The sequence below is a fragment of the Stegodyphus dumicola genome, chromosome 5 (assembly GCF_044657685.1).
Source record: "Stegodyphus dumicola isolate Sdum_Otavi_A_Nest chromosome 5, ASM4465768v1".
Classification (NCBI taxonomy): Eukaryota; Metazoa; Arthropoda; class Arachnida; order Araneae; family Eresidae; genus Stegodyphus; species Stegodyphus dumicola.
In genome coordinates this window covers 108468723-108482950 of record NC_140772.1, presented here as the reverse complement: position 1 = coordinate 108482950, position 14228 = coordinate 108468723, and the positions used below count along the sequence as shown (strand labels likewise).

Sequence of the window (14228 nt, the reverse complement as noted above, 5' to 3'; positions counted from 1 at the left end):
TGATTGTCTTTTTGAGTCACTAATATTGATTTGTTATTGGTTGTATTCAGATGATCTTATGAGGGATCTTCAAATATGATCATAAGTTTAATCTGATAAGATTTATTGTAGCTGCTAGTGTGTTGAACACATTTCCCAATAAGTTCATCAAATCTGTCTTTTTTTTTTTTTTTAAGGTTTTTTCAAAAGAAAAAGATCTCCCCCAATGAAATTTATTGAATTAATAAAACTTGTGTTGTATAAATTGTATTCCCTCACCCCCCTAGTGAATTAACTGAAAAATTTTCCTATTCAACAATATTTTGACTACTTGTATTATATATTTTTTGTAAGAAATTTTGTTTATATTAAATTTTTTGTATTTGTGATTCTTGGTCAGACCCCCCCCCTCCCTGAATTCATTCTGTATCCTGAATTCAAAAATGCAAAACATGTTTATATATTCCCCCTCATGAAACTACTGGGGATAATGCATGCGATCTCCAATTTTTCCTAGCAGTGTATCCAAATTTTAAGTAATAAAATCTTTTATGGACATCAGAATGACTTCTTGTATGTCTCTGAAATTATATATGTTTATGCTGCACTTTATTTAATACAATGACTGCCATGGGGGTCGCCGGTGATGGTCACTCGGCTACAGAACTGTGGGTGCCACTGATGACTGCCCACGCGACCAATAGTAAAATACATAATTAGAGTAAATATGGATACTGATAAATTTTTAAATAGTAACATTGTTACTGTAATGGTTTGAAGAATGCACAATAATGGTCTACAGAGTCTTGGTGAGACACCACGAAAAATGCATTAAGCACGATTATGCAAGTTGCATTGTCTTCTGTAGATATTTCAACATAATATACATCGCATAATAAAATTTCCATTTGGTGTCATGGGCAAATAATCTGTAAAATGAGTGCTGCAGTCAACGTGTTAAACTTATTTCCTTTAAGTATTCTAATTTAACCAATCCCCAAGCCAAGTTGAAAATGACAAAAAATAGCTAATTTTGAAATGAAATATTTCATTTAGTTTTTGTTTTATAGGAGTCAAACATTTTCATGTTTTCATAACAAGCATAAGAATTTCCAAAATGTAAATTTAAAAACCAGGAGACTGCATTCAAAGTTAGATTTAATTATTTGTCCAAAATCAAGTTTTCTTTCCAAGTTTGAAATTACCAAAACATTAATATTTTCATTTTTCAAAACAGTTCTGTAATTGGAAGCATGTGTCCGGGTAAGGGACAAGATATATATTTAACTACATTTTTTAATTCTGCCAAATGCTATAAAAAGGGAAGTGCATACCTAGGTGTTATGTAGGTCCCATGATCGAAATTTTTGCATTCTACTGCCAATTGTTTTTTATTTATGAAAGATAGATTTGTGTACAGATTTCATGGAAAAAACTAACTGCGTAAAAAGAACTTTAAAGGTGTGCAAAAAATGTTGAATGGCAGCATAATGTGGTGTGAAAAATCTGCTGTATGTGCCAAAAATCACCAGTTTAAATTTTGTAGTTGGCAACTACAGCAAAGATAAATTTTAAAAAGTCTAGAATTTCTGAAAGTCAACTATGTTTTTATTTTAATCAACCATTTAAAATTAGCCAAAACATTTATGGTGCAGATTTTAAGAACTTTGTTCAGAAGGTATCAGTCGGGGCATTCTAAAACAAATCCAAGGGCCATCGTATAGTAGACTCTGAAAAACAAAGATGAAATTTGTGAATTACCTAAAAGAATCGCCCTCTGAGTAGTAACATTAGAGGTACAATAATATCAGGCTAATATTTTCTAGAAACTAGTCAAAAGTAAAATTTTGTGTGATGCCTTCAGGCAATCCATTACTAAAGAATTTTTTCTTAGTTATGGTGCTGTGAAAATAAGCATATGATGAATGAGTAAGTTTCTACTTGTATTAAGTTACTGTATATTTTCGACTGCAAGCCAATATTTTTTTTTTTCCAAAAATATATCCACAAGAGGACGAAAATGCATGCATTATTTTTAATTCAAATCTTTGTTATGTAAAACCCCAGATGAAAAAGACAGTAGCTAGCTAATTCTTCCCAGTCATGTATACAGTCTGTGGTGTCTGCGCTAGTCTTGTTTTGCCTAAATGATGAGAAATTCTTATATGGCAAATTTCAAACTGCAGGTGATCGATCACCTTTGATGAAACAATAGTATGGCTGCCTGAAGTTTTTCAGGTGTTTTCTTAAATGGAAAAGACATTTGAGAATGGATAAAGCAGAATGTAAATTTCAACGAAATCCGATTTTTCATGTTGCTGATGCACGAATAAACAACTTCAAAAATAAAACAACACATTTTCATAAACATTTTCATAAACAAAATAAAGATAGGTATTAGGTTACGATTGCTTGGTCATGGCCAACGGTAAAAGTATCTGCTATTTTAGCCCAAAGGGGGCAATTTGCTCAGAAGAGCTGTTAATTTTGCTTTGCAATTTTGTGTCGTACACTATAAAACTGTGTTTAACATATTAAATTATTGCCACCAAATATTAAACAGCCTTGCATTATATTTAAAGAAATTGAATAATCTGCATGAATGTATTGCATTGTGAAAAACAACGGTACCTAGAGACATCAAATTTTGAATAACGTAGACTTCCAAATTAAGGCCATCTTGAAGCCCAAATGTGGAATTTCTTTTATTATCTATTTCATATTTTGTCAGACTTAATTTTTGATTGACAAACTCAACGATTTCAAAGCGAGCAATGGCAACACTGTATGGGGGGAGGGAATCTCTCCAGCGCATGAGACTATCGGAAATTTTAAAGGTATCCTATTTACAAATTTTTTGTGATGTTGCTATTCAGTTTTTGGGTTTAAGTGAGAAGAGCATGATATTTAATAAAGGTAACCGACAAAACGTTAAAAAAAGGCTCCTTTGCGTATAATATAAAATCTGGAAGTTTTCCGTTTTTTACTTCCTTGTACGAAGTAAAAAGGAAGTATTGTAATCGCGAAAATTTCAGGCAGTATATTTCAACGAAAATATCCATTTTGACCGCTATCGAATGCAATTTAACGATGTTTTTGCGCGATATCTGTACGTAATGACAGAATAAAATACTCTTTTCCTTCAAAAAAATTATAAAACTGCTTTAAAATTAATTCTGAAGAGAATTTTTCGTGGCGTCTGTACGAACGTATGTACGTACGTATCTCGCATAACTAAAAAATGAGTAGCCTCAGAACATTGAAATTTTGTATATATAGGACTGCTATAACATGGATTTTATGCCGTAAACCTGTGTGCAATATTTTTAGAATTATCAGCAATTTTAAAGTTGTTTAATTGCCGCTAAGCTTTTTTTAATGGCGGCCATTGATGTTTACATTTGAAACAGGAGACTACTGGATTTGTTGCCAATCTAGAGAAACTTAGCTTCACAACAATAAAGATAATGCCTTCATTTATTATTTAAATCATGCTTAATCCTTTCTGGAATTTTTCCGAGGAAATAAGCGTTTAAGATTTACTTCGTAATTTTTAATATAGATATTTTGAGTTTTTATGTATTTTTGCCTTGTCGCGAAGAAAGAACTGAATTAATTAAATGAGAAATATTCAATCGTCTGTGAAAAACTGTTTCCTTTTTGTTTTATTTGCTTAATTTCTTTTATACATAGTTCTACCTTTATTATAGTATTTGAATAGAACATGTGGCAACTATTAGATAATTCTTCAAATGATATACATTTTGTGCATTCTGAGTTATAATATGAATGAAATATAATACTGTTAAGTAAACCTAGCGCCAGAGTGTCGCTATGGTAAACAAAGTGAATTTTAAAGAATGCATTTATTCTATTGTGGTTTATGTGCTGTCGGCGAAGTAGGTTTAATTCAATCTAATAAGTTTAAATAAAATGCAAGAAGAAATGCGTATAATTTAATATTCCGTACAAGGAAGTCATGTGGTGTACACATCAAATTATTTTCTGTAAGAAATTGGCCAATTCATAACTGGTATACCAATTGTCTGTGGTGTCTTCAGGATTTGTATGATGGAGCTAGGATGCGCTTTGCTATTTTACTAGAACTGCTGACTTTCTTGTACGGCCCATCTGGTTGCTGACATGCGTAAATTTCCTTGTTGAAAGCGTAAAAGGTTCTAGAATCAACCATAGCAAATATCTTTATACCATATTTTGCAGGTTTCTTAGATATATACTGCCGAAAAGAGCATCGTCCTCGAAAAGGTTCTAGCTTTTTGTTCAAGGTAACATATTCCCCTGCATGATATAATTTCTGTCAATTCTTGACAAAATTTTCAAATAAATCTCTTATTGGAACTAATTTTTATCCTTTCCTATAAAATAGTCAGTTTGATCACAAGGAATGTCTTCTGAAGAGTCACACTCTTCTGATTTAGACTCATGATCACTAAATATATTTTCATTATCTAAATCTTCTAGTTCTTCTTCTATAAAATCTTCATCCGACGAAACCCCCTCTAATAATTTTTGAAGTCCTTTCATTTCTAGATCATACGTCAAATGACGAAAAGACGGAACAGAGCGACTTGCACACGCCATAGCTCACACTGAAAAACAGTAACACGAAAGCGCGCGTGGGGTGTCGGCACACCCCAAACTATTATTTAACTCTTTCGCATCGAAGTCGCCCGTAACGCCCATTCATTCAGGAACGGCAAATCGCCCCAACGCCTCGTTTATTTTCTACCTAATTCTTTCCCCTCCCCGTTAGTGTATGGCTCATTGGTTTTGCGAGTTGTTAAAGATATGTCAATCATTCTTTTGAAGCAAATAAAGGAGAAATACGGAAAGGTATTGACGTTCGCAGGTGCAATCCGTCCCTAAGGTAAAACCGCACACAATGGATGAAACCGCAGGGGGAAAGGAAAACTATTCCAAGACAAATTCGTAAACATGGGCGTTTTCGATGTTTGTTGAAAATAGATTTGGTCGTCTCTCGATGCGAAAGAGTTAAACAACTATAAATGCTCGGAATTTGCCGTTTCCTCTCGAGACGTATAGAACATGACCTTGAAGGCAGCTACTGATGGACCTAAGCAATTCGGATTATAGGGGAAGATTGCCAGCGAATTTTTGTTGAGCGTGTGGTGCCGAAAGACACCACGCGCGTCTTCCCGGGTTAACGAAATGAGTCTTAAGACTGGTTTAATCTACCAAATGCTCTTCACAGATTAACTTTACGATAACATCACAGGCAGGTAAGAGAACAGGATATCTGAAATCCTCTTTTTCAGGACAGTCTTCAGGTTTGGTTCTTATTCTCAGAGGCCCCTTTATCTCAAGAAACTTCCCATCTTGAAAAGTCCTTAACTGTATGGACTTGGAAAAAAGAATTTCTGCTTTTTTGAATTCTTCAAAGCTCAATCCATTCTTTATTTCTTGTCTTGAAAAGTCCTTAACAGTGTGGACTTTTTGAATTCTTCAAAGTGCAGGTTAGCTTGTTTTCGATTGAAATGTTTTGGAGAAAACGCAGAATCCGTGCCGCTACTCTGATATTTCTGCTATAAGTGGAAAAATAATCACTCGAGATTTCTGTTACTTGAATATTTACCATCGAAGACATGATTTCTCTTTAAGCACTTCTTTATTGACATCTATTCTGCTATGTCTAGCCCTACTCGCCAGATTCCTAATTTCTATAAAACTTCTGAATATATACACTTTGTGAGTCTTTTATCTTAAGCCAAGCTAATAATACTGTGGTAGAATCAGTTCAGAAATAAACGTATGTCTGAAACGCTTTCAGGACCTTCGAGCAAAGGCGAGCAGAAATAGTAGCACCAAGAAGTTCCAAACTAGTAATTGTTGGTTCAATTTTACTCTGTACCAGTTGTACACAAGCAATGTTTCCTCTACCCAACTTGCAGAAAGTCTACACTTGAATAAGCAAGTTTGTTTTCATCACTGAAAAAATGTTCTCGAGTCCTTCATCACAGTGGAACCATCTTTGCACCTCAACATGTTGCAAATATTGAAAATCATTTCGCCATTTTAAAAAATCTACCTTTTTTTATATCAACTTCTTTTAATTCCCACAAGTTTTCGATGCAGTATCACAGGACCAGTCATGCCTAGAGGATCAAAATGTGCAAAACAGCTAAAATATTTCTTTTGGTGATTACTACGTTCGCAACTTCTTTCACTTCAGGGATATTTATGGAAAGAGTATCACAATATCTGCCCCACATCATTTCTAGAACATTTGTTGGACTTGCTATTAAATGCAATATACTCCCACCCTCGTAACTCAAATTTTCTCTCGACCATAATTTCAGTCACTACTTCCATAAATTGCGTCAGTTCTGATTCACTTTTGACGCTAGTCAAGCAGTTATCTACATAAAAGCTGAGCATCAGTTGTCGGATAATATCTTCCAAGATATTTTTCATTTCCTTGCTTGACTTCATCTAGTTTCCTTTCTAAATGGTATCGGATAATTGACCCAAGCAAGAACGGACTACAAGAAACGCAGAAAACAACTCTGCGATGAAGATACTGTTTGAGCTTCCCATCTTCATTGTACTATAGAAATCGGAGGAAATTTCTATCTGTGTAGAGACTTATTTGCAAAAACGCTTTGCGTATATCTGCTGTTGTACCAAATTTATACAAGCGAAACCTCGTTAATATGGAAGGAATTAATTCTATAAAATTCAGCCCCTTTTCAATACAATCATTGAGACTGGGAGTTCCTTTTTATTTAGAATAAGCATTAAACACAGGCCTAACCTTAGTCCTACTGTTCGTCTTCACCACATGTCGATGGAGCAAATAGTGACAAGATGACTTAATTTCTACAATTAACAAGATGCCTTCTCGCTCCCTATTCTTTGAACACTTCTCCATACTCCTCATATAAATTCTCAATTTCAAGCTTATGAGTGGTCACATGTAACCCTTTTAGTGCCCGATTAAAATTGCCTGGCAAAGGTAAATGAATGTCAAACCATGGTAAACTAACAGGAAAACGTTGATCTTCATCAACTTTGATGGTCCTTAAAAAATATCCCATAAGGTTCTTCAGTTTTTTTGTTCTGAAGGATCTTGTATCCCTAAAGAGTACAGTTTCCACATTTCCAGAAATATCCATTTCTTTTACTAAAAGGGAAGTTACCAGCATAGCATAGGTTGAAGATATCTTCTCTATCATGAACCAAGTAAAGTTTCCATTGCAACAATTCAATATTTTACGTTGACCTGTCATAAGTTTTCCTATCACGTCAGCTCCAAGGAATATTTGAACAGCTTGTGGCTCATTACCCACATCTGACTATGCTATCTCCATTTCTTAACTTCTTTGATCCATGGACTTGAACTAACAGGTATCATGCATAATTGGCCGGTCGAAGCTTCCATGTCACAAGTTACATTATTTTGTAGATTTCTTAATCTGATTCTATACCGTGTGTTCGCATTTTTCAGAGTTTATTCCTCCAAATACAGAGTGTATAAAAGTTTCTTTTATCACTATGCTATATCCCATTTCTCCTGAAAAATTTTTCAATATTGTTACTAATTTTGTATTTGGTTAGGTATTTTTTGGTACATATATATATATGGACAGCCTTTCCCAGCTGTTTTGGTACATATATATATGTAAGATAAAAATATATGAATCAAAATTATAGTTTCACTCTATGTTCCGCGCAGCTCTGATGACGTAATGATTGGGAAGTGAAACTGCCTTTGTAAACCAAAACTTTTCTCTTCGCCGTGCTTCCATCCTTCATAACTACGCACTTCAGCTTTTGCTCTGTACTGTGCTAATATGTAATTTCGCTAGCTTGCTTTCTATCTTAACAATATCAAAAATGTAAATCTTCTGTGGAAAGGCACGACTAGAGTGCCAAGTGATTGTGGCCAAAAATATCAATTGCAAATAAAAATGGAATTAAAATCGCCTCGATTGCCAAGTTCTTTAGATATTACTAAGTTAGCATTACTATCATGCTACGCAATCAAAATCTTCTTCAATATGGATCTAATCATGCATCTACAGTGTTCCGTCTTTTCCTTTGCTTTTATTATGACATATATATATATATGAATCTAAGTATTTTGTTTTTGAGAAAGATGTCTTTTAAGAAATGATGATTTCATACTTTGATTGAATAATAATTCACCGCAAACAACACACTGAGGTCGAGGATCCATTTCATCTCCATTCCAAGTAAAACCAAATGATAAATAATTTGCTTTATATTTTCTATAAACATTTTTTTTTTTTTTTCAATATTCTTAAGTGCTAGTAGATTGTCTTGGATCTATCATCTAGCATTCCTGGAATCATCACTTTTCCGCTTAGTTCAGACCTAGCCATTTTTCTATTTTGCAAATCTAGGTTAGTTTTATTATTTTTTCATACAAATTTTATATTTAAATGCGCAGTATATTACGAGTTCTTCAGAAACAAGCGACGATATTCTCAAGTCGCGTAGAAAAGTAAGGAATACAAAGCAATAAGAAGTCAGAATACCTGCTGTTAGAGATAGCAAATCGACGTAAATAAATAATCAGATAATAAGAACTTGTTTTTATTTCCTTATTAAATACAATATCCATTTCTATTATTTCTTTTAAAAACATCATTTATGACAAATTTTGTTATGGCTACGACTAAAAGAATGTTTCTGAAAATAAAAACGGATTACCTTGCTAACGTCTACGTGCGGCTATTGACGTTGAACAAAGCTCAAATAGCGTTAATTTACGAGTGTTAGAGAAAAAACTTAGACAGGATGTTGAGGTATTTAATTTTTGAATTTAATAGCTAAAATTGCTTTATTTCTTTTGCGTTCCACTTATTATTTTTTTTAAATTTTATTTATTTATTTATTTATTTATTTATTTTTTTTTTTTTTTGCGTACTACCGGTTGAGATCTACACATTTATTCAAAATGTTGGATAGCGAAACTCAGCAGCGAGAGTAAAAGAATTTACGCAGCTCTAAGTAAAGGAAACCCGAGCTACTAATTAAAATCATCCCTGCCTGAAACCTCCACACAAAATTACAAGAATCATATTTCTTAGAAAACCAACCTTTCCTCGCAGCACCGGATAGCTTGATTTCGTTCCTCCCAAACACAGAAAAACAGAAGTGAACATGCATGTTTCCTCTCGTGATTGTGTTGGGCTGTGTACTGAGATAAGGCCTGATGGTACAGTGTTTCGGTCGAAGGAACATTTAATTCTATTCAACTATTTTTTGTACTAAAAATTAAAAATAGCCTAGAATAAATACTTTAGAGCCAAAGATATAACATAAAAATTTGTTTCTAAGCAACCTTTTCTTATATCGCAAAAAACTAACTATACAAAATTTCTTATGAATACCAGGCTTTTAAGTAAAGCGTCACAGCTGAAGATCATAATTGCCTTCTGTAGTGATATTATCTATCATTGAAAAGAGCACTTTTAAAAGTAAATGGTAAACCCATTTTCAAACATTTATAATTGAATTTAACTGCTGGAGTAGTTAGGCGTTCTCTGTATGGGAACACTGAACAACAACAGGTTAAACCCGCATTTTAAGCAGTTTGCTCTATTTCTACACGATTTCTAAATGTGATATATTCGAAAACAAATAAAGCACTTATTTTCGTTACGTAACTCATACTTTTTTTTCTTTAATACTTTTATCAAAAGAAAATGAATTATTGGGCTTTTCGCAGAAGATGCATGTGCGATTATCAGCAGCATTAAAAGTAGTAGCCGTAGGCTCATTTCTATGAAATTTTTCTAAGCAGACTAAGCAAATTCGAAACGTGGAGGCAATGTATTTCTTTTTTTTCTTGCGTCAGTAAATTTGACATTTCACGACATTCAATTTCATGTTTTTATGAAGTCCAACAAATCTACTAGCCTAATTTCTTCGTGTGATTTTTTCCTTTGATTGAATTTCAGAACGAACTCTTCTGGAATACATTTTGCATTTAACTGACCAAACGAGCCTTTTCGTAACACAATGCGCTTCCAAATTCCGATCTGCAAATTCGATTCCGTAATATAACGTTGTAGAATTATTTGAATTCTTTACTGGTACTAGATTTCATAACTTGTTCATGAGTTGACTAATTATTATTTCTTTTCTCCCATATATTTCCTTAATATTTTTGTTATAATTCTTTTTTGTTTAATTCTAATGAAGATACTACATCACTCGCGGCGCATATGAGTAATGTTTTCAGGTACGTGCATTTTTCTATTATTAAGACCCTCGTCTTTGTTTATAGTATTTTAGAAAGTATTGTAAAACTCCATGAATTTTTTTTTTTTTAGGATCCCCTGAATATTTTTAACACTAGTTTTGGAAGTTTTAAAGTAAGTTAACTCTCTTAATGCTGTTCTCTTCCGTTTCAATCTATCTACTAGTTCTACCATTATCGCGTTAATGCGTAAATTTAGCCGAGACTGCAAATACTTCTAAAATTTAATATTAATCATGCTCTTACCTATTTCTTAGGACATGATATGGACATATCCATCAGCATGAAGTTCACGTCTTTATTTTTTACAAATCGAAAGTTTCCGGTTTAAATGCTCCATATGAAAATAGCATGAAAATAAAGGCGGCCTAAAGAGGGGCACAAAGCACCAGATGGTTCTTTATCATTTATATAAACGGAAGAGCCAAAACGTTACGACCATCTACTCAACAACGAGTTGCGCGACCTTTAGCTTGCAAAACAGCTGCAACTCGTCTTTGGATAGATGCCACAAATTCTAGGTAGATGACTGCAGACCAGGCAACAGTGTTCCACTTATACATACTTCAGTCTAGATGTTCCCGGAACCACTGCAGGCGTAGTTGACAATGACGCTTGGTCAACAGAGGCACACGAGTATAACGTCTGCTGCACAGTCTCATATCCAACAGTGCTTGCTGAACGGTGTGTTCTGAAACACTTTCATTTGGACCTACACTGCATTGAGCTGTCTGGCGCCGATTTTGCTGTACCAAGCGGGATAATGTACGACGTCCTTTCTCTTCAATGACGCGTGAACGTCCAACACCTCGGCGTCTATTGTTGGTTTCACCGTCATTTATCTACTTTGCATAAATACTACCTACGACAGATTGTGAAAAACTTACCAATTGTGCAGTTTCGGAGGTATTCGTTCCGAGTCTTCGGGCCATTACAATCTGCTATTTATCAAATTCGCTTAGATCAGCAGCCTTTCCCATCACTCGCAAAAGTAAGTGTAAAAATAATTCCTTAACTTCTCCAGCAGCATATAAATATTACTCCCACTTAATTACTGCCCTCCACGTGATCCAGACCGAATTCACTGAAAAATGTGGGATGGTCATACTGTTTTGGTTCGTCAGTGTACATATATATACATTTGTTTCATTGTATGGTGGACCAACCCTTTAAATGAATCATAGTGCCTAATTAACCGATGCGTGGTTTCCTTTTCGTTCCTACATTGCATGCATTTTGCTGCAAAGCAGCGCCATCTATTTTCAACACACATGAAAACAACAGCGATAGGCGATGAAAGTTGTTTGATCTCAGGATTGCCAATGCCAACATCTACTTAATCCTAAATAAATTTCTTCATATATAATAAATTAAATTTAGTAAATACATTACTTTAGCATATAAATAACCGATATACTTGTATTAAATTATGTAACTTGCGATATATTAAAAATTTTGAAGTAGCATATGGAAATGAGGGTGTAGCAAAATTGCATACATATAAATTTTAGTACTACAAATTTGATAAAAGCAACATATTTGGGGGGGGAACGCGCGATATGGTAACATTGCAGGGATATATGTTATTCAGTAAGCATAGAATCAATGATATTTCGGTTTGATACGTATGCCGAATAAAAAACGTGGTTACAGAGACAACCCATTCATCATACAGATTTATGCTGATTCTTTCAATATGGATTTATTTTATTTACTACCGAAATGAAATTAAGACAAGTCTCCACACTGTATTATGAAAATATATCAAATATGCATACGTAAAGCATACAGTAAAAAGGAACTGACACCATTTTTAATAAGCAATTAGTATTTGACCTGCTTCGCTTTTTGCATCGTTGTTAAAGATTGTACAATAATTAATATCGTTATTTAAACTTAGCTGCTAAACTAAACTAAACTCAGTGGCGCAAACAGCCCTAATGAGCCAAGGCATGGAGTGCCCGAAATCTGTTTTCTTGACCGTGGGCTCTGGGGTGCGTAAGCATATGCCTTGAACAAGTGGTTATCTTGTCGCAGGACTCCCAGTGTTTAGTCCCCAAGCGAACTTGGTACCCAAGCGAACATTTTATCGACCCAAGAAACTTAACTGCTACTTCACCTATTATTTTCAACTTATGTTTTTGTTATTACTTTTCTTGTTGTTGAATGGCAAGGATTATTAAGTAAAATCTTTCGTTTTTTACGTATTATTTAGAACGCAGTTTTTAAACTATCGTATCAGATTTTTAAACTATCGTATTCATTCATCTGGATAACTTGTACTTCATTTGGCTGATTTAAACGGCGTCCGCAACTTTTTGTTTGCAGTTTTTTTTTTTTTTGAACATTTCCTAGTGTTTTGCGTCAGGACATTACTTCTGATTCGAAACCTGAGATTAAACTGCGCAGGAGCTCGGCTCCGGTACTTCTTAGTTTTGAGGATAAATTCCAACTCTAGCCGGAGAGCACCGGAGCCCTACATTAAGAAGGCTCCTACACATCTTTTATGTAACTGAACAATTATTTCGGTAGAGATTTGATCTCGAAAATTTCATTTTTAGCAATAAAATTATATTAAAAATCGCTTGTTAAATTTTAATTTATCTCTGTCCATGTATATAATTTTAATTATTTAATTACTTTAATTTTCAATTATTTTAATAAATAACAATAAATTAAGTATGAATTAATCAAATAATAATTAATAATTCAATAAAATAATTAATTTGATACTCATTAACTATTTAATTAAAAAATTATTAATGATTTTAATAATCATTTTATTTATTTATTTACAGCTGTTCCTCTTACCTGATGGTCTTCCATAGAGCTACGGCGCTTCTACTACGCTAAATTAAACCCTGTTCGAAACAATGTTTCAGGTAGTAAAGGAATTTAAAAAAGAGGACTTGTATGTCGTCGAAGAAATTCGTGCCACATTGCCACAAAAGATCACAATAGCGGAACTGACAGAAATTATTTTGCAGAGTTAGCAGGAGGATGAGCAGATTTCGTTACAGATTTCGCGATTTCATGTGAAACCGCCATGAAATTATCAACAAAATTTTAGCATATAAGGATACCACTGAGCTGAGATGTTTCTCTCCGGCTTTTTAATCGGCCACGAGAAACTTCTGGTAATTTCTATTTTCTCGAGATTTCTGGAAAGAGAAAGAGTAGGATTACGGTTACAGCTAACATAGTATTTAATTATTAACATAGTTAATAGTATTTAATTATAAAATTGAACATAAATTCCGAAATAAACTTTTATTCAATGTTAAATGCACGTGCTCTTGTATTTTTACTTTTCCGGCGTAGCTTTCTTTTAAAATATGTCTCGTGCTGCATTGCAAGGGAAAATAAAGCAATTTTAATTATAATTCTACTAAAAATATTTAATCAATTCAAAATTCGTAACACTGCCCCTCTCCAAAGGACTGTACGTTCCGGGCAGTATAATCCCCGGGCAGGAAGGCATATTTACAAATAAGCATCAATGCAATAATAAACTTCACAATACAATAAGAAATCATATAAGCAATAATTACAATAACTAACTAAAAAGAAATCAAATACTAAATCAATAAATGTGCGCACATATTTACATATTTAAAAACAAACAGGACCATGCTGTTACACTATTTAGATTATATGCACTCTGTACTATGGCCATAGTAGGGAGCTAGCCTATCGTTATAAACGACTTTGGGCTTAGAATTCGATGACTTACGCATCCAAACCAATTTGTCATTCAGCCTGTTTAAGACTGTGTACGGGCCATTCCAAGAAAAGTCAGACAGAAGTCAGGAAAGACCAGTTCCAGCTGACTTCTGTGTCACACCATGGGTCTGGATCAGTCGATGTCGATGTTGTAATTTGTCGTGCAACTGGATTAAGCTGCTGATATTCGGCTTCGACCCTGGAACAATATCAGCAGCTTTCTGGAAAAGGTCTTCTAGACAATGTGTCGGCGTTT

The 14228-nt window shown here is 34.0% G+C and overlaps 1 long non-coding RNA gene across 1 annotated transcript in view; it reads right to left on the bottom strand.

Moving 5' to 3' along the window:
* Positions 1 to 1575: 1575 nt before the first annotated feature.
* The window catches only part of LOC146997198 (uncharacterized), a 107841-nt gene continuing 95188 nt past the window's right edge, over positions 1576 to 14228 (bottom strand). The window contains exons 3-4 of the long non-coding RNA XR_015041006.1: positions 13061 to 13410; positions 1576 to 1709 (exon numbers count right to left, since the gene is read on the bottom strand). This is a non-coding gene — a long non-coding RNA (uncharacterized LOC146997198). The remainder of the gene's footprint in view (positions 1710 to 13060; positions 13411 to 14228) is intronic.